Here is a 19244-nt window from a genome sequence, read left to right as displayed (position 1 = left end):
CCCCTCCCCCACTCACATTACATAGTGCTTATGCAGATAACTGCTCAAAAGATTAAGCTCTCTGGAGAATACCCACATCTGGTGCCACACCCACATAGAGGCATCACACACAGACACAGCTACAACAACACCCCCCCCCCCCCCCCCCCCCTCCCCCCCCCCTCCACACCCCTCCCCCCCCTCAGTGGCACAGCTGGTGATCAGCTGAGAGCAAGTGAGGCTGAGGCCTCTACGGCAGGGGAAGTGTCAGATGCTTCGCAGGGCGGCGCTAGAGAAACAGCTACCTTATTCTGACTAACAATGAGGGGAACGCACATCAAATGAAAAGCTCCTGAGATGCAGGAAGATGAAAACGGTGACAATTGAAGAGCAGGAAAGGGTTTGACAGCACTAGTGTGTGTGTCTGTGTGTGTGTGTGTGTGTGTGATCGATGAATGGCACCGTAAACATACGGTCTCTGCATGTCATTCAGTACGGACAGCTGCTCACAAACGCTGACAATAGAGATGGAGTCCAACAGCCTAGAATCTAACTGTCGCTGTAGTTCGGGTGACTTACCACACTTCTAGAGTAACAGACTTGTTTGTCACCCGCGCGTCTGACGCAACAGATACCGTAAGCGTCAATCTAAGCTGTCCACACCGGCGTCGTGGAGGCTCGCATGTCAAGGGCCTAACCGCGCCCTGAGGCCTTTAGGTACGTCTCATTTTTTGCTATACACGCGTAAACACAAGGTTAATTCTCATTAAAACACTGCTACTTTACTACAAATGTACTACATATTTAATGATTAGATCATTTTAATTACTAAACTTTTATCATATTATCTTTCTTTATAATTATTCCGACCTTGTTCTTTGATTGTATCGTTTCCGATGGCATGTTTTCTAATTTACTGACGTTTATTTATTGATTCTGTATTGTTTAATGTGTAAAGCGTTTTGAAAAGTGGTACACAAATAAAAGTCCTCTTTAAAGTTTCAGACCAACAAACTGCTTTTGTAAACAGTAATGTTAGCCTATGGCTATGTGATGAAGGTAGAGATATGAAGGAATATTACACATCAGTAAAGATGGATCAGGAGGACTCAGGAAAGCTGACGGAACCACTACAGACCCGACGCCTGCCGTCTAGACTCGGGGGGGGGCAAGTCGATGACTATTCAGGACTTTTTTCCAGACGCGACTCACAGGCCGGACCTCTGACATGGAATCTAACAATACTACAGTGAATAATAAAGTCAGCTCCTTCCACCATGGTACCAGCATTTCCACATTCAAAATGTTGTTCTTTTAAAGATGATGCATGTTGTTGTCACGGTGATGAAGAGCGGCAACATTAGACGTACGTCTTTTGCAGGCTGCAATCTGGTTGATGTACTCTCCGTCTGTGAAGATGATGTTCTGTCCGTCTGAGTGTTGACCTGCAAGGAGAAGCAAAGTCAACTTTAGATAACTTAAGTCCAACGAGGCAGGTGTGTTTTTTCTGTAAACAAGCCAAAAAAAAAAAAAAAAACAGTGTTTTTCTTAGAACCTGGCATGGTGACAGTCCCCTCAATGCTCCAGAGTCTCAGGGTTGATCTTGATGGCCGACATCGTGTGGTTACTTGTGTCCCGATACAACAGGTACCCCTGAAGACACAAAAGAAACACTCTGCTGCTGATCGACCGTCAGTAAGGACTATTTCTAACTGAAGCCTTACAGCGATGAAGAGGATACTGTACCTTTAACAACACCAAGATTTTTAAAAAACGCAACACCAAGCTAAGCACCGGCTACAAAATAACCAACATCATTTCAGTCACATGGAGGTGAAATTGGATCAGAATCGTTTTTTGCCCTTTTACAAAGCCACTCCATGAAAAGCTCCACTACCAACCTGAGCAAAGCCCAGCCAGGACCTCTTCTCCTTTCGGTTCCTGGTGCGAGACGTGGAGTTGTACACGTGGCCCCTGTGAGGCATCGATAACAACACATGAGCAGACGACCACAGACACGGACATACCGTTAATGTTTAAACGCTTTATTGAGCACGCATTAAAGTCATCGCCCTCTTTAAAGCGAGAGTATAGTGTTATAAAGCAGAGTTACAGCTGCATAGTAACGGTGTTCTCCGCCAGAAGCCATTCTGTTATTTAGCCTCATTTATATAAATGAGTTGGAAAAAATAATAGACAACACCTGTCAGTATGAATACTGTTTCAACAGCAGCACAAAACTACATCCTCCAAAACGCCCATTAAGTCGAATCAACACGTGCAAAAAACTGATTATAACCTTCATGAATTTAGGATTTACAGCTGGATTAGACTGCATTAGTTTCAGCCTGGTGTACCTAATAAACTGGCGACAGAGTGTTTAGTTGCAAACCCATGTATCTCTAAAATGTGAACATTACCCAAGCCAAGAACAGCAGTCCTCCTTATGATTTGATTAATTTTATTGATATAATCCAGTTTACTGGTTTACGTCTTTGAAAGAATAAAGAGAACTCTCCCTCCAGAGACACTGTGGTTGTCGCATTACAGTTTCTCGGCATGCAGCTTCGAGTGTCCCGTACCCTGACGGTGCCGCTGTACCCAGAGCCCACTTTGTAGGAGATCCGTCCTTGCTAGAGCAAGTACAGGAAGGAGCCATCGGTCTGCAGAAGGCAGCGCTCGTCCTCGTCGATGGCCACCTCCTTCAGGGTCCACTTGTTCATGAGGGCGGCGCGCTTGATGCCGTTCCCGAACCAAGTCCTGGATCTGGATCTTTCCCACCAGGACTGCCTGAACGCTCCTCTGTAGGGCATTGAGTAATGGTGGGCACCTGGTGATAGATTGGAGAGACAAAGGAGAGGGGGGGGAGGGGAATTAGCAGGAGTGCCAACCTCTAATGGGACATCATGGGGTGCGTTTTGTGGGGTAGACCACGCACCAGGCGGCTTTGCTGCCAACTGAGTCAAATCCATTCATATTTGCTCATATTGCGGTTTTGATATAATGCAGAAGGACATTACAAAATAAACTGAGTATGAAACAAAGAGGACAGAAAGGACAAGCCTGGAGATTAAACTGGCGTCAGAATGCTGTGCAGGGTAGAGTCAGAGCGGCCTGACATTTCCTAAAACTCAATTTGTGCCGTCCAGAGACTGCACCGAGCCGCTCCGCTCAGAGGAAGTGCATGGCGGAGCAGAGGTTACTGTAGCCGACTATGGTGCACTGTGGCGATCTGGACTTGATTGGATAACGGAGATGTGCACATTTTCCAGTGGAGCTGGTTCAGACGTGACAAAACGTAATTCAGTTCAATTTAATCCGGGATGTGAGAAAAGCGCAAGGAGCCACTGCGTCATTCGCTGGTCCAACAGGTCCAAACAACGTACGAGGGGTCCAGACCGGCTACAGAAGTCATGTGACATCAGTCTGCTGTTATCCAAACTTGAAGTTTTTTCCCAATAGATTGTATATTTCATTACTTTGAAGGCAATTTTTTGCTTGAAAACCTTATAAATTACACCTTTTTCATATGGAACCATTACGCAACCACACAGCATTAACAGCACCACTCGTTATTTTTTCCCACATTCCTCGGTATTAAGGTCCCTTAATTCTGCCATTTAAAATGATGGACTCTCCTTTATGGATCTCTGAAAGTAAGACTTCAATAAAGAGTCAAATGCTGCAGGATGCGTAGCCTTATATGGTATTATTGGGGCGTTCATTATGCTAATTCACAATTCTCACGAACGCACAGGTGGCATTCATCACGTTGGTCATTTATACAGTTATCTAAAGTTAGAAGCGTTGAATCTGACATGGCACACTCCTAACGAAAACAAGTAAGAGCAAGTTAAGATAAGAACACAAAAAGGTCCATTGTCATTCCAAAAATGTCTGTTCAACGCAAGATAGCGATCTGAACAGGAAATAAAGATGGAGAACACAGTCCTATTATCAAAGGCAGTCTTGATCAAACAAAAGGGCTTGATCACCTGTATCGTCTGGCAGGCGTGGCTGCCGTTGTTGGTGAGGATGGCAGAGACGGCCTGCAGGATTTTGCCGGTGTCTCCCCAGGCCACCAACCAGGCTGAAGAGGCAGGCGCAGGACAGAGCGGTGATGGCCTGTCCCGTCGGGTCGTTGGTGCCCCGTGCTCCGGGACCGTGGTCTCCAACAACAACTGGAAAAGAGACTCTGAGGGGAGGCGCACAGGAGGTGAGGGGCAGGTTTAGACGTCAGTGAAAAAGAGGGAGAAAAAAAAAATGGGAGTGCTGTGTGTAAATCAGGCTGAAACACAAACTAACTACAGTCTCAAAACGACCTTTTAGGTTGCAGCCACGTATCTTTGACAGGGTCAACGAAACATCTGAAGCGTCACAAACACGCTCCGCCTTACCCAGCACGTCAGGAGGCTCGGTCTGAAAGCCCTCGGGCTGCTGTCCCTGCAGCATGTCCAACAAGGCCTGCAGGCTCCGCAGGCACAGCGAGGGGTGAGAGAACCGAGTCTCTTTTATCAGCTCAAACACCCCCGCACAGGCCGATGCCGATGATCTGCAGCGCACACACAGACAGAAGCACGTTCTCTGTGAGCTGAAGAACACCGGCGGCAGGCGTTATACAGCAAACTGACATTCTGCATAGATGTAGAAAACAATCTTTGGATCTGCTAAATAAAACAGAACTGATGGAAAAAAAGAGGCTTTCTTCTAATGACATGTCCTCATCATCCTACAGTGAAACAACCTACATTAAGCTAGGGGGGGGGGGGGGGGGGGTGGGGGCTTCAACATCCACGACTAAGATTTTGTGTAACAGACCCACAGGAGAAGGAGTTTGGCCTAGAAAAAGGATGCTGCATCAGTGTGGCTCGTTAGTGAATCACACTAGGCTCCAATGTTTCCCTCTAAATCTCACTGAACAACTTGTAGCGAAAGTGCAATAAAAACAGAAACAGTAAATAAGATAAATGAGTTGAAACGCACACAATGAAGATTCTTAACATGAGCCTCGAAATTGAAATGAAATCACCCTGATATATTTAGCATGAGAAGCCATTTCAATTTGTCCCGATGAATTAGGAAACAGCTAACATAATGACTGTCAGTTAAACCTTTCCGTCTGTGACGCTCCAGTATTTACCTGTTAACCAGTATGTGCAGCGAGCGGCACAACAGACGATGAGATCATCATAGAAATTCTCTGACACACACGCACATTTCACACACACACACACAACACACACACACACACACACACACACACACACACACACACACACGCACGCACACACACTATGTCACTATTGAAATACTGTGGCACTGTAGGAGGACTTGTCCTGTTGGAGTGAGCTTTATAAAAAGGAACGGGTTTTTAAATTTCCCTCAATTTCATCTCAAACGGGGAGATTTCAGTAACAGTTCCAGTCCAGCTTGGATATCAAAGAGATTCTCAGAATTAAGGCTGTGAATGTATGAGGAACCCTCCAACCTGGTGCATTATTAAAAACATTATGCTTGAGAATTAATCCCAAAGCAGTTCCATTTATGCACTTCTTATTTAACATGAACACACTACATCAGACGGACCAATTAAGTGCAGCTCAGTAGTCTCTTGTGGTATTTCCACAATATCAATTTGGCACATCTTAAAAATAACGCTCTCCTCTGTCTTTGTGTTTTTAAATCCGATACGCAACCGGACATCTGCCTTCAGGCTTGGCGCTGGGTTTCAGTAGAGCAGCTCGACTTCCCCGCTGTTGGAGACAACAGTGGGACTTGCAAATGTGCCCCAGTTTTTCTTTTGCAAATTCTCATGATGTGAAACTGATGCACCAACCCACAATGTCCCGCCTGCACCAACACGCGGCTCTAGCTCTGGCGTTAATGGCATTCATTGTGTGCTTAAAAAGTGACAATTCTGATTTATAACACAATGCAAATATTGATTTTGCACATGCAACTGAAGGTGGACACTACACAAGCAATCCCAAAAACAATTAACGTCATCGAAATTGGATAGCTGCAACTGCAAATTACCTCTGGCTAGCGCACACACAAGAGAGAGAGAGAGAGAGAGAGAGAGAGAGAGAGAGAGAGAGAGGGAGAGAGAGAGAGAGGGGGAGAGAGGGGGAGAGAGGGAGAGAGAGAGGGAGAGGGAGAGAGAGACAGAGAGAGAGAGAGAGAGAGAGAGAGAGAGAGAGAGGGAGAGGGTGGAGAGAGGGAGAGGGGAGAGAGAGACAGAGAGAGAGAGAGAGAGAGAGAGAGAGAGAGAGAGAGGGAGAGGGAGGGGAGAGAGACAGAGGGAGAGAGAGACAGAGAGAGAGAGAGAGAGAGAGAGAGAGAGAGAGAGAGTGAGGGGGGAGAGAGGGAAGAGGGAGAGAGAGACAGAGACAGAGAGAGAGACAGAGAGACTGAGGGAGAGGGAGAGACACAAAGAATAGAGAGAGAGAGAGAGAGAGAGAGACAGAGGGAGAGAGAGAGACAAAGAGAGAGAGAGAGAGAGAGAGAGACAGAGCGAGAGGGAGAGACAGAGGACAGAGAGAGAGAGAGACAAAGAGAGAGAGAGAGACAGAGAGACACACAGAGAGAGAGGGAGAGAGAGAGAGAGAGAGACAGACAGAGAGAGAGAGAGAGACTCATGGAGCAGGTTGTGTGGGCTGTACGATTTGATGAGTGTGGATGACTCGAGCAGCGAGTAATTCATCATTACAGCTCGATTAGTTAAATATATAGTGGTAGCCCATAAGACTCAACCACACATTTTTTAAAAAGCACTATTTTACTAAGCCTGTGGATTTTCTCTCTTGAAGCACTAATTCACTTTGTGGGGAAAAAAAAAAAAACAGCACATTGTTATTTCTGTAATTCGACTATTTATCACCAAAGCATCGTTAATACAGGCTAAACTATAAAAACTATTCCTACAACGTTTAGTAGGAAGCCGACAGCTCTGAGGACGAGTAAGACCGATGAAGCGGCCGGCTCACAGTAGAGGCTGTGCTCCTCACAGAGAGAGGGGTGTCAGACCTCTTTAAAGTGGCTCTCATAGGGAGTCCTACACACCAGCCCCGGGACATTAGGGATTGTTGTGCCCCTAAGATAAAGGGCACAGCCTGGCTCTCGCCGTGACATCCGAGCGCCGCCGCCAGCCGACACATCAGCGGCCAACACCCAGCCCCGCCCCCCGCCCCGCTCATACCTTTGGCAGCTTCACACGGCCGGCTCGCGGTACTCCTCCTCCTCCTCCTCGCTGTCGGAGTCGCCCGCTCTGCACCGAGCTCCTGGAGGCCAGCACTAGGGAGGCCTCTCTCTCTGCTGCCAGTCCAGCACACAGTGCCGCACGTTGCAGTAGACATTGAAAGCAGATGGGTTGCTGTGCAGCTTGATGTCCGGCACGCAGAGGGCTCCATCGAGACTCTCGGCCTGTGGAGAAGAAAAAAACAAAAGAGAGGGAGGGTGATCAGCAGATTGGATACTATTTGGTGTGACGATAAGCTATTCAAGCACACAAAATAATCGTTTACAAACAGCAATGTTCATTCATTAGGAGTATGTCGAATCGTAAAGGGTTCCCTCAGGCCACTAAAAATGTCCTTAAAAGCTACTTTCATTTTGTGGGGATTGTGGCGGTCCCTGTGGTGGTGCTCCCGAGCACCAGAGTCCCTTCAGAAAACATCTAATTTTACTACAGGAGGCGTCTGACAGTCCGCTACGCTCAGTCCAGGTTCTGGTTCTCCCATGCCTCCCTTCCCTCCAGCGGGTCCAGCAATACTGCCGGGCTGTGGGCTCTATTCCTCCAGCTGGATCCGAGTCGGCCCGCGGTGAGCTGGTCTCTGCCAGAGCCAGTGAACCTCCGTTAATTCGTGTGATTTTGCGCTGGTGGCACCAATGAATAGACAGTCTTCTCTCTGATGGTCTCGTTCACATATGTAGGTCATATGGAGGCATCAGTATTAAATTGACACTATTTTATAACCAGTTAAAACGTCCTCACAGTAGCTTTAACATCATCGTATTGAAATTTGACTTTTTTTAAATCACCTTTAAGACAATTTACAACGATATGAAACAAAGAGGACTGACAGCATAATGTCTTGCAGATATTGACAGAGCAGTACGCATGTTTTAATCAGATCTCCACGGAGCTTATTTTGGGCTTCATCTCCTTTAACATAGGCTGCTGTCATTGTTTAACACGGCCAGGCGGCTTTAAATCGCTCGTTTTGGGTCGTGTCTCTCGACTGCTCCTGACTCATGCAGTTGCTCAAGAGGCAATTTCAGCGCTCGTCCACTAAAGACGCGCCTAACCAAAGCCAGTGGTGCCCACTGACCGCGATGAGTGGGGTGATTTCTCATCTGGCTCTGCGTGGAAAAGTCCTCAGAGGTTCCCGAAAACCTCCGGGACTCCAGGCAGATGTTAGCCGTTACGTTTGACTGAATAAAGTTATGTAACACCGATATTTGTGGGGCGTGTCAGTCTTTACGCCGTCGGTCGTGTCTCCGTGTCTAGTCGGTGACACGCTTGTGGTATGAAATGACTCCTCTGGAAGCTCCCTTCTGTACACAGTGGGCTGGGCGAGTGTTTACCCATTTCAAGATCAGCTCAACACAAGCCTTCCCTGTTACAAAATGGCTTACCCAACATTTTACATAACCAGCGCAGGGAGAAAAAAAAAAAAAAAAAAGAGAGAGAGTTGTTCAAGTTTAACTGAAGGGAAATTTAAAAAAAAAAAACATACCAAAGCTTTAAAATGAAAATGAAACAGCTGATTAGATAAGGGCTGAATGACAACCGATGAATCATCATAGGGAATATGAGCTAATCTTTAGCTATATTCAGGAGCTTCTCCCCCTCATTAAAAGGTTTCTCCTCGTCCTAATTGAGGCTCTAAAGACAGACTGTCAACAAATGAGACAAATCATACAGGATTCTGGGCCGATTCAAATTAGGTCCATCGCTACAAGCGACCTCTTTGCTCATTGCGTTCGCACTTTGTCATGTGATACATTGTTGTCGTGGAACATCTGTTCAAGCCACTTCAATGGTGATTTAGGAAGGTTAAGCTAGAGGTGCTGTGGTGTTTGTATTCCTTGATGTAAATGAGGGAGAAAAAGCCTAAAAAAGGAAGACTCACATTAAATCCCAACAAAGCTTAATCGCTTACATCCAAACAGTCGTCGTGATCAGAGAAGCTGCCCTCCACAGAGCTGATGAAGCAACCCGTCGACGAGCTTTCTCTATCCCACCAAAGCACTGAACTACAGTCCTGAGGCAACCTCTAGAGAATCCTATTGATCGATCGGCGCCTCTCTTGCAGTGTTGCGCTTTTGGCATCCCAATCACAGAGGGTGATGTCATCTATTTGGGGAGAAAGGTCGTTCGTTCTGGGCTCAGACCGGCGGGGAGGACGGCACTGTCCACTGCTCTCCTGTCTTGCAGCTAGAGAGCATTCGTGACCGGGGCAGCATTCACTTTGCCCTGAGAGAGAACTTCAGACCATTTAAAACCCATGAAACCATAAAACACAAACCCCGAAAGCAAGAAAGAGAAGAAGGGCTTCTTAGGACATGACGGCTAAACAAAAAGGTGGAGTAGAGACCGAAGTACTGCATGATATAGCTGAGCGTTTGATATAGGAAGCTTATCGTTTCGGGCCCAAAAGAACAAAAGAGGGTCCCCACTACGTCTCATATCTTTATGAATGCAATATTTTGGTTGCCTCCATTGCTTGAAAAGCAGTTAAAACAAAAGAGCTCAGTTGATAGTTCCTTTTTATTCAACCTGATATTCACGAGATCTAATATGATATTGTCATATTTTAGTGTACATTTATGTAAAAGTCTTTGTTATGTATCAAAAGGACGCAGTATTGATAAAGTGGTGAATATTATATTTGTAAGTACAGCAATAAATTATGTGAATATACCTATAAGGTCAGATAAATAATAATAATAATAATTAAGTAATAGCTGCTGTCATTTTTAATAATTGTGCGGATGACCTGTGGGAAATGCTCGCAAACGGCGCACATCTGTATGTACAAAGTCGTTGTCCCCCCCCCCCCCCCCCCCCCCCCCCCCCCAACGATGGGACTTTTGTCCCGTACACCGTCATGTACGGGACAACAGGAGCGGCTGTAAGACAATCGATGCATTTCTCTGAGCCCACACAGACACACAGAAGTGAGACCCTAATGATCACATTCTGGTCCGTTCAGTCCAGTAAAATGTGTAGATTCTCGAGGACCCGCATCAGTGAATTATTCCCACAATGCAACTCAACAGCGTCACTCAATAGACCCTCCCCGTCTGCTACAACGCCCACTTGTTTCCGGCTGTGGGGCCTCCAGTTGGTTTGCGGCTGATGTTTATGATTAGAGTGAGCTATTTCAGGTATCCTATCCTACATCTGATGCAAACAGAGCATGAAGCTGCCGGGTGTCGTTTGACAGGTTTACACTACAAAACGGAACAAACCGTCAGAACGGTTTCACTGAAAGAGGCTCCTTTTAAGTGACGTCTTCACACTCACAGGCAAAGCCCGACGACCTGCTGATGTTGTGTGGGTTGTTCTCACTCTGTGACAGCACCCGACCCGTCAACCCCAAAACGCGCACGGTCATCTGATGGTTTCCTTTTGTGTTTCTGTCTGCGCTGATGATTTAATGGCCTTCTAAAAGCTTTGGAGAAAGGCTGGTATAGAGTCTCCGGCTGCACTTAGACAGACACACATTTCACACTGCCGCCTTTATGGAAAAAAAAAAAAAGAGAAGGAAAAGTGGAGTCTTCCAAAGCAGTGGCTCAAGCTCGCTACTTTGCACCACCATATCAGCATTATCTACAGCAGACTTATCAAATCATTAATCAATCAATAATGCTTTTTTGTAGTTATGCTGTCCTTTTTTTTTTTGATCAATTCTGAATGGCCCATTTATTTTGCCCTCTAGCGACCACGTCCACACAACACCACTGATCTCTGAAATATCCCTTTCACTGTACCGGCGTCTACTTGCACCATGGCTCATGAGAGCTGGTAAAAGGAGCCCAGTCTGGTCCTGTAAGCTGCTGAGGCGCCTTTGCCTCTGGGGTGACCCGGTTGACGCGCCGGTTGGAAGCATGAGGTACTGATGTGCGCTGCGTTAACATCCACAGACCAGTTTTGTAGAACGAGAGTCGAGATTATTTGCCGATTGAAACCAGTTTCATTTGTTTCCACCGACAATCAAACGCACCGTTTGCAGAAAGACAACAAAACTGTTCCCCGCTAAAAGCGGTCAAAACCTTTTGCTCTTCCGTGGTCAAACACCTGACCGCGACGGTGATTTCAGTAGCTACAGATTATACCTGCACCCAAGATATTAATACAGCGCCACCCAATGCACACACAGAGAATAACATTTTGTATTTCTGGGTATTTCCAACACCATATATGGCTCTTACAAGTACACCATGTTCAATTCAGCCTCTGAAACGCATCGTGTTCATATGCAGCTATTCTGCATTAGCAGGCTTTAGCGGTTGCATGTGTATGTAATTTGCAGGGGATGCTGTTTTCGTTCAATTCAATTACTTAGGTATTTTTGTTCTGTGAGTCAATTAAATTATCCCGATTTATCTGGTCATTCAGTGAATGAATAGTCCATATGAAATAAACACATGATTTTGTATACTGCTGTGGGAATTAAATACTTGATAAATGAAAAGTATTTTCTCATGTCATTAAGAACAGTTTCTGAGAAATGGGAGTTAGTAGGTTCTCGTTATTATCAGTTTGGATGACCTTATTGTTCCTCACGATACCTTGATATATGATTTTAATCACAATATGATTCAATTGAAAGACGATACATGATCGTATTGAATTGTTGCCCGGCCCTAAGTGGGTGAAGTTCCCAGAATTCAAAGAGAGGCCCCGTACTAAAGCTAGGGTTGGTAATCTGGAGAATCCAGCGAGGTACTCTTGGATTTAAAAAAATGATCCAGCAGTAAAAAGTAGCCCAATGTTGCCAACCTTTTTTTTCCAATGAAAGCAGCCGGCAGCACTAGCTCCAAAAGTCTCTAAATCTAGCAAGAAAGTCGCAAAGTCGGCGATAATTACAGCTCAGATTTTGAAAAAAGAAAAAGAAAATGGCACAAGTACACCAGGTAGATTTGATAGATTATGCCATTTTGATTATATACATATAGTTTTCTGACGCTGTCCTATTGCATATATCCATTAAGTAGTTACCATAATTGCAGTTTTTGAAAGATCACATCACACATCTGCTCGTACACAAGACGTTACATCACCCTCTCCATTAGGATGATGAGCGTTTACGCTCCGCGTTTTGTTCCAACTCCACTTTCCCGTGTTTATGAGCACAGAAGCAGACAGAGGGGGAGAGAAGAGGCTCTTTCAAACCACACTCTTGTCTGACGATGCCGGTGTGAGAGGAGCGACAGAAGTGAGCGCAACAACACATACAAAACACAGCGTGACTGCCAGTGCGACTGCCCACGTTTCTATGCCTGCCTGCCTGCCTGCCTGCCAGCGTCGTCCATTCTCTGTCCCCATAGAAGATCCTCCAGGACATCCACTCGCTGAACAAGTCGACCTGAAGGGATCTAGCCCACTCCGCGTTGAATTTGCTGCCTGGAGTAGCTGTGAGGTGAACGATGACACAGCGCTCGAGCCTCAGTCCATCTCTGCTACGATCACATTAATCTCTTGCCTTTGCCTGCCAAGTGGCTGTAATGAAATTAAATCCAAACACCGGCTAACAGTATTACAGCCCAACCACAGAGCAGGCTACTCTCTTTCTTTCTCAGGGAAGAACAGCAAGGAAATGAGTCGATATAATAAAATATATATATAGATATATAGATATATATATATCTATATATCTATATATAGTAATAGAATTTAAAAACAGGATTAAGGATCACTTGAGCATGGCGACTTGTCCTGGCAATGAATGACAATTCTTTGGTTGATGCAGTCTGCCGTCTCTTTATTTCATGTTTTTCATTTTTAGCTGTTTTGTTTTTTAAGACTGTTATTTGTGTTTTTATGTGGTGTGTGTGTGAAACTGTAACGCTGCTGATTCAATACAAAATGAAATGTTATTATCCTAGTTATATATATATATTATATTTTTATTTTATTTAGCCAAAACCACCTCCACTGATACAGACTAGGTTCCCTCTTTGGACGAAGGAGATGGAGGCAGGCAACTGTTGCCGTGGAGATGGGAAACACATTAGGTCGCTCGGCAACAGGCCATCGCGCACAAGCCGGGGCCACTCCCATGTGTCCGATTCTGCCTATCCACCTCTCCGGCTCTGCGTGTGGACGGGCTTCCTAGCACCTGACCAGCTGCCGCCGCCGCCACCAATGTTTCTGCCAAACGCCGTCTCAGCGTCTAAGCGTATCTGTATCTTTATCCCCGACGTGTTCATTTGATTCAGCAGAGCGTCAAACCTGCTGTGAGGATGCGTCGGTGCATACCTGAGGCTGCGACGGTTGCAAATTAAAACTGTCAGTCATGTTATTTTTATTAGTATAAAGAGAAAATGCAAAATACTACATGTAGATATTAAATTAAAATGCTCCAAATAGTCCTGAGACTGTTAGGCATGACTATGGCACAGCAATAAATATTGCACCCGTTTGTGATTTAACACTGCAACGATGGAATTGTGTTTTCTTCGAGGGGCGTATATAATTTGGGTTATTTTGTAATGGTTTAAAAACAATGCAGTCTTGGCTTTACAAACGCTGCTGAACATACGTATGGATTATAAATATACAAATATAAACACAGCGAGAGTCACATTACACAGGAGAACGAGTGTAATATTGTTTAACAGTTAGACGACGGTGCGTATCTTACCTTTGTTCTTGATTTGACTTTTGACTTGACCTTCTGTCGCCGTTTCAGCTTCTTCTTACTCAAAGACTTCTTTCCCCTGAAAGTAAAAAGCGATCCTCAGTGTTGCAAAATGTACAGTGCCTAGGCAATGGCGGCACTCAAACACATAGCGTTACGTTATCTCTTATCACAAGCTTTGATGCAAATATGACGATGTGAGGAGAACGTGGAGGTAAAGCATCTCGTCGTTAACACATTCTTTGAGTCATTACTTTCACTTGTTTGAAACTCTCCAACGTGTCTTTAATGATAATCTCACTTTCAGCCTACATCTTGTGCAGCTGGTAAAGTTTGTGCCCTTCGAAAGTGCAGTCTCCTCCCCCCCCCCCGTCACTATCAGACTGTGTAGCAGGTGTCATTAGAGTCAGCGTTACTCTTGAAAAACACCCAAAGCAAGCGGATGTTCGTTTCTGCAGAAACTCCATTTTTGGCGTTTTCAAACCCTCTCGAACATCTGGAACATCGGCTTCTTAGGATTCATTTCACTTACAAATCAGGCTGACAATGACAAGTGCTAGGGACCAAAAATAGAGAGACTACTGAAAAAGGAAAGGCAGTGCATGAGTTAGTAATCATTATTACTACAACCTACTAAATACAGAAAAGCAATGCATCGTGAAAAGGCTTTTCTTCAAGTATTGATATAGTAATTCTGTACACTTCTCACTTAACAAGATTCAATGGTCTTTTGTTGCACTATTGATCTGTAACGGTACTGTAGGTCTACTGTCAGGGCTGGAGTTTAAAAAAAACGAATGTATAGCTTAATTCAATTACTCAGGAGTGAAACCGAATATTGATTTCTAATAGCTTGTCAAGGTAGCTTCAGATCGCTCAGCCATTTGAGCACACAGTGACAGCCTGGGTTACTATTACTCATTGAGAATACCGACCAAATGATATACCAAAGAAGGCTGACAAACATGTCCATCTGATGTTTACGACGGTAGCTAAATATCAACAAAGCCATGAGCGAGCAACGATCTGGCCCTTGCTTTAAGAAGGATTCAAAAGCAGTTCCCTGAAGCTTGCATGTACATCTCCACGAGTGCAATCTGCACCTTATAGGCAACATCTTTCACTATCAGATAAAAGAAGAAAGACATCATGAACAGCTTAAACCACTGATTATTATTTTTCTTGCTCACTTGTACAGACCTAGAAATCAGGAGCTGGTTATGAAAACAGTATCATGTTAGACCCTTGAGCAGTGTATTGACCCAAGCCTACAGCGAGTGTACATGGGGAGGGGTTGAAAACAACAATTGGGTTTGAGAGGAGAGGATGCTGCAATGATCAAGCTCTTCTCGTCTACAACCTGACTGACTGACAGGATGACGTAACTGTATTACCCGCTTATGGTAGAAAAGCAAATGAGTTCATCCACCTCCCAACACATCCTCACCCATTGGGCTACAATGTAGAACGTTTTAGGGCCATTTTGTGTAATAATAACGCGGTGTGTGTATTCATAGTTTGACTGTAACGTTATATCTGGTCATTGTCAGCTCCAGGGTTTACGTTGAGAGGAGGGCTGATGCTCCTCAACGTCAGTAAACGTTAGCTAGCAATCGAAACAGTGACGCCGTTGGGCCTAGATATACACACACACACACACACACACACACACACACACACACACACAGCTCACTTACATCAAATTATATTAAATTATGAAGTAACGTAAAATATGGTGACAACGCAAGCAGTTACTATTTAAAAATGTTTAGCAACAAATTAAAGGAGGCTATAAACTAGCGAGTACATTTGTTTACGTTAAACGCTAGCTGGCTTTTGCTCAAAACAAAATTGCTGTTTTGACAGTTAGCCTACCAGCTTGTTTTGGATATTGCCGATAGAGCATTTCTTCGTGTCGTAATGGCCGAAGTTGGTGTTGACTTTACATATTTCAGTGACAATATGTCTGTGTTTGGCGACACAGAATGTTCAAAAGCACCAAGGGTGCAAAGCACTCGAGCAAGGGTGAACTAACGTTAGCTTAGCTCCGATAAGCTAAGGAAGTCAATTGGCAAAATGCTACTTAGCAAGCTGCCCCCCTGCAAGAGGATGCACCTAAATTATGTAACCCCTGGCATATTCATTGTGGGTAAAATAGTGACTTATGTGACAAAAGTCCGTACAAGCTCAAGAACCACGAATAACTATCCATTTAGGTGTAGCTGTAGTTAACTGACGTGCCGCTAAGCAAGGGTTAATGTTAGCTTACGTTAGCCCAGTTAGCCCCACAAATGACAGACCAGCTTCTGCGATATCTATATTTCTTCACGTTAGCCACTCACCTTCCTTGATTTATCCCTTGCTCTTTATCATTGATAGCGGTGGTATAAATCCGCCTGTATCTTTCGGCCAGAGCTCGCCCTGAGAGTAAAAGCTGGTACCGAGTCCGACAATCCGACTGGGCTCCAGGTGTCGGACAAGAACCCATTCCCGAACCGATGGTGGAGAGCTCGGCTCCTGCTCCAGAAATGACCCTGACACCCAACCCCATCGACGGCGATGAGGAAGGTAGAATCCCTCCACCGGCGGCGGCCGCTGCCGCAGCAGCACACATCATCGTTTTGGAGAACAATGCATATATCACACAAAAGATACCACAGCTAGATAATATCTAGCCATCCGATGCAATCCAATTGTCATTAAATCCTCCACGCGTCACATTATTTGTCCGTTCCAAGTTGCAGAAATACCACAATTAGCATCCACGGTCCCCAGTTATTATAAGAGGAAATTGTAGCCGATCTGGTGGTGCAACTACAACGTTCGGTCGTCCGATCCCGGCCACGGCGTCACCACGGTGCTCGTCTCCCGAAAATATATCTTCTCAAGCCATAGCATTTTTTCTTGACAATTTGCAGAAAGGGAACCGTTAATTTCCATCAGTCGCCTTGTCGTGATCGCGTTTTATTAGTTCCTTGAGTGTGTTCTTGACCCCAGAGAGGCAGCACCCTCAGTTGGGCTGCCATCTTAGCTCCATCATCCCTCCCCTCCCTGGCTGAGTGTTGCGTCGCTAGCATGCCGGGATATTTTCATGCGACTAAAGCCGGGGTGATGCTATCACCGACTTATTTAATCAATAAACCTCCCTGTACATACACATTCTAATCTGCAGTTATTTATTCAAAACACACAACCACGACAACCGTGGAAGTGGACATATAGCGAAGATTGTGAGGATATAGAAACCATACGAGCTGTATTGCACAGTATGCACAGTTGGAAACTGGACATTTAATTTGCAGCGGTCCATCCAAGGCCCCTCCCAGTTTGATCTAAACTTGGCCCACTGAGATACTTTTAAAACAGATTAAATGTTACGTTATCCGCCCAAAAAAAGTTTAGTTTAGACTGCTTTGACTTCTTAGCTGTAAGTTCCTCTCTGCTATTATAATATGCAGTCATACTGTTCCATAATGAATAGAAGCTGGAACCATGTACACTGTTAGTGTTGTGCACAGTACTTCCCCCTCCAGTGAACCCTGTGTAACTGTTAAATGTGGCCATTTGATCTCAGACAAGCCTTCTTAATAAACAACTCACTAGTTTGCACAAGGGCTGCATCCGTCTTTTATTAAATCCTCGTGGTACAGTGGTCCTCTTTACTGAGCCGGCCCCCAGCTGATGCCTACATGGCTCTATCTACCTGCAGCAAAATGTGCACCTTTTTATGAACATGGGCTGCATGATGTGGCTCACTGTTGGCGAGATAGCAGATGCAATATGTGTTTTATCTATGCCTAAAAATGACAGGAGTGCAACATGCACATTTATAGGCCTAGTGATAGTAGTAATACTTGTATTTTCTACCTTCTGACAGGAGGAGTTGGAGCAGGAATGCTGCAAAGGGGGAAACTGGAGCCACTGTGTGGGGTCAGTCAGTCAGTATGGCAGTAAAGGACAGAACACACTGCGATGCAAACCAGAAAACAGGTGCAGGCAGTGCACATGTCACAGAAATGCACATCATAGATCTGGATAAGTACATGTGTGATCCATTTACTTTGTGTGTACAGTCTATCTATAGTGTCATCCTGACGCTGTAATAGTATTATGTTGGTCTAGTCTGTAGGCCACACACAACATCTGTTGCACGTCTGTCCCTCCTCGGAGAGGGATGCCACCTCTGTCGCTCTTTCTGACGTTTCTTCAATTCTTTTTCAGTCAGATGGTTTTTGGAGGAGATTTAATATTATCTGAATCGATGGTGCAAGGACAAATGGTGTTGTTTGCTGCACAGATTATAAAACCCCTTTTAAGACAATTTGTGTTATTTGGCTATGTAAATAACGCTGACTTGACTGATTTAGCATGTATCTGGGAAGCGTATTTCCAAAATGCTTTACTGAATCTCCCTAATGTCAAAATTCAATTTCATGTCATCTTTTTTTTTTATGGTGGTAGAGATGTATGTACATGTGGATGTGCATGCATAACTATTGAGAGAGAGAGAGAGAGAGAGAGAGAGAGATTTACACAGGCCCTGGTGCTGCTTTATTGGCTGCCAGGCGGCACAGCAGCCCAATGACATGCGAGGGGTCGGTCTACTGTCTCCCCCTCATAGCAACCCAGGAAGCATTGGGAGATTATCATGCGCAGTATCAGAACGCCAGCATGTATCACTGATGACAACTGACTCTTCTGTACTGTTATGAAACTTAGGGATTGTCATATTAGGATTTCTGTTTGAAATATTGGAAGTGAAAAGCAGCGCGTGACATTTGCTGGCTCTCCTTTCTTAGTCGTCTTTAGGTAGAAGGTTGTGAAATAAAGATTTGGTGTTGGATCGTGAAGCCTGAAGGGCTGCTGCTCGGTTATCTCGGTTAGGACAAATGGAGGGAGGAGGGGAGGGGGGTATCTAGGCCGAGATGATGCTATAGATCAGGCAGAAGTGTCACGAGCATGAGATGAACCGGTGGAGATGAAACCCAGTTGGTACACACACACACACACACACACACACACACACACACACACACACACACACACACATCAGGGAAGTGAGGCGGGATGCAAAAGACAATCTAGATGGGTTGTTGGAATGATATGAAAGCGTGCCCGGGTCGTCAGTCGTCCTGACGCAACACAACTTACTAGTGATGATGTTCATAAGTAAGGGCAGAATTATTGTGTCTATTTGGAAATGCGTTTTCTTTCATGTTACATCTTGACCGTCTCATATTCCCCGTAACAGATCTGGTTGCACTCACTTCTGCTGCTTTCACTAACTGACTGTAAAAATGATCAGGATGTTTATTACCTTGGACAGCTTGTGAGATTCATCTATTTTAGAGTTGCACAACCAACATTGCCATTTCCATCATTGTAGCTCTAGCG

At 45.0% G+C, this 19244-nt stretch overlaps 1 pseudogene; it reads right to left on the bottom strand.

Moving 5' to 3' along the window:
• Positions 1-2620: 2620 nt before the first annotated feature.
• LOC137866315 (E3 ubiquitin-protein ligase MYCBP2-like) lies at positions 2621-16892 on the bottom strand (annotated as a pseudogene).
• Positions 16893-19244: the final 2352 nt, after the last annotated feature.

The sequence above is a fragment of the Cebidichthys violaceus genome, unplaced genomic scaffold, assembly GCF_023349555.1.
Source record: "Cebidichthys violaceus isolate CVI_PGR_0920_01 unplaced genomic scaffold, fCebVio1.0.p SCAF_80, whole genome shotgun sequence".
NCBI classification, from domain to species: Eukaryota; Metazoa; Chordata; class Actinopteri; order Perciformes; family Stichaeidae; genus Cebidichthys; species Cebidichthys violaceus.
The sequence above is the reverse complement of the archived record's forward strand: the minus strand, read 5'-3'. Positions and strand labels throughout refer to the sequence as shown.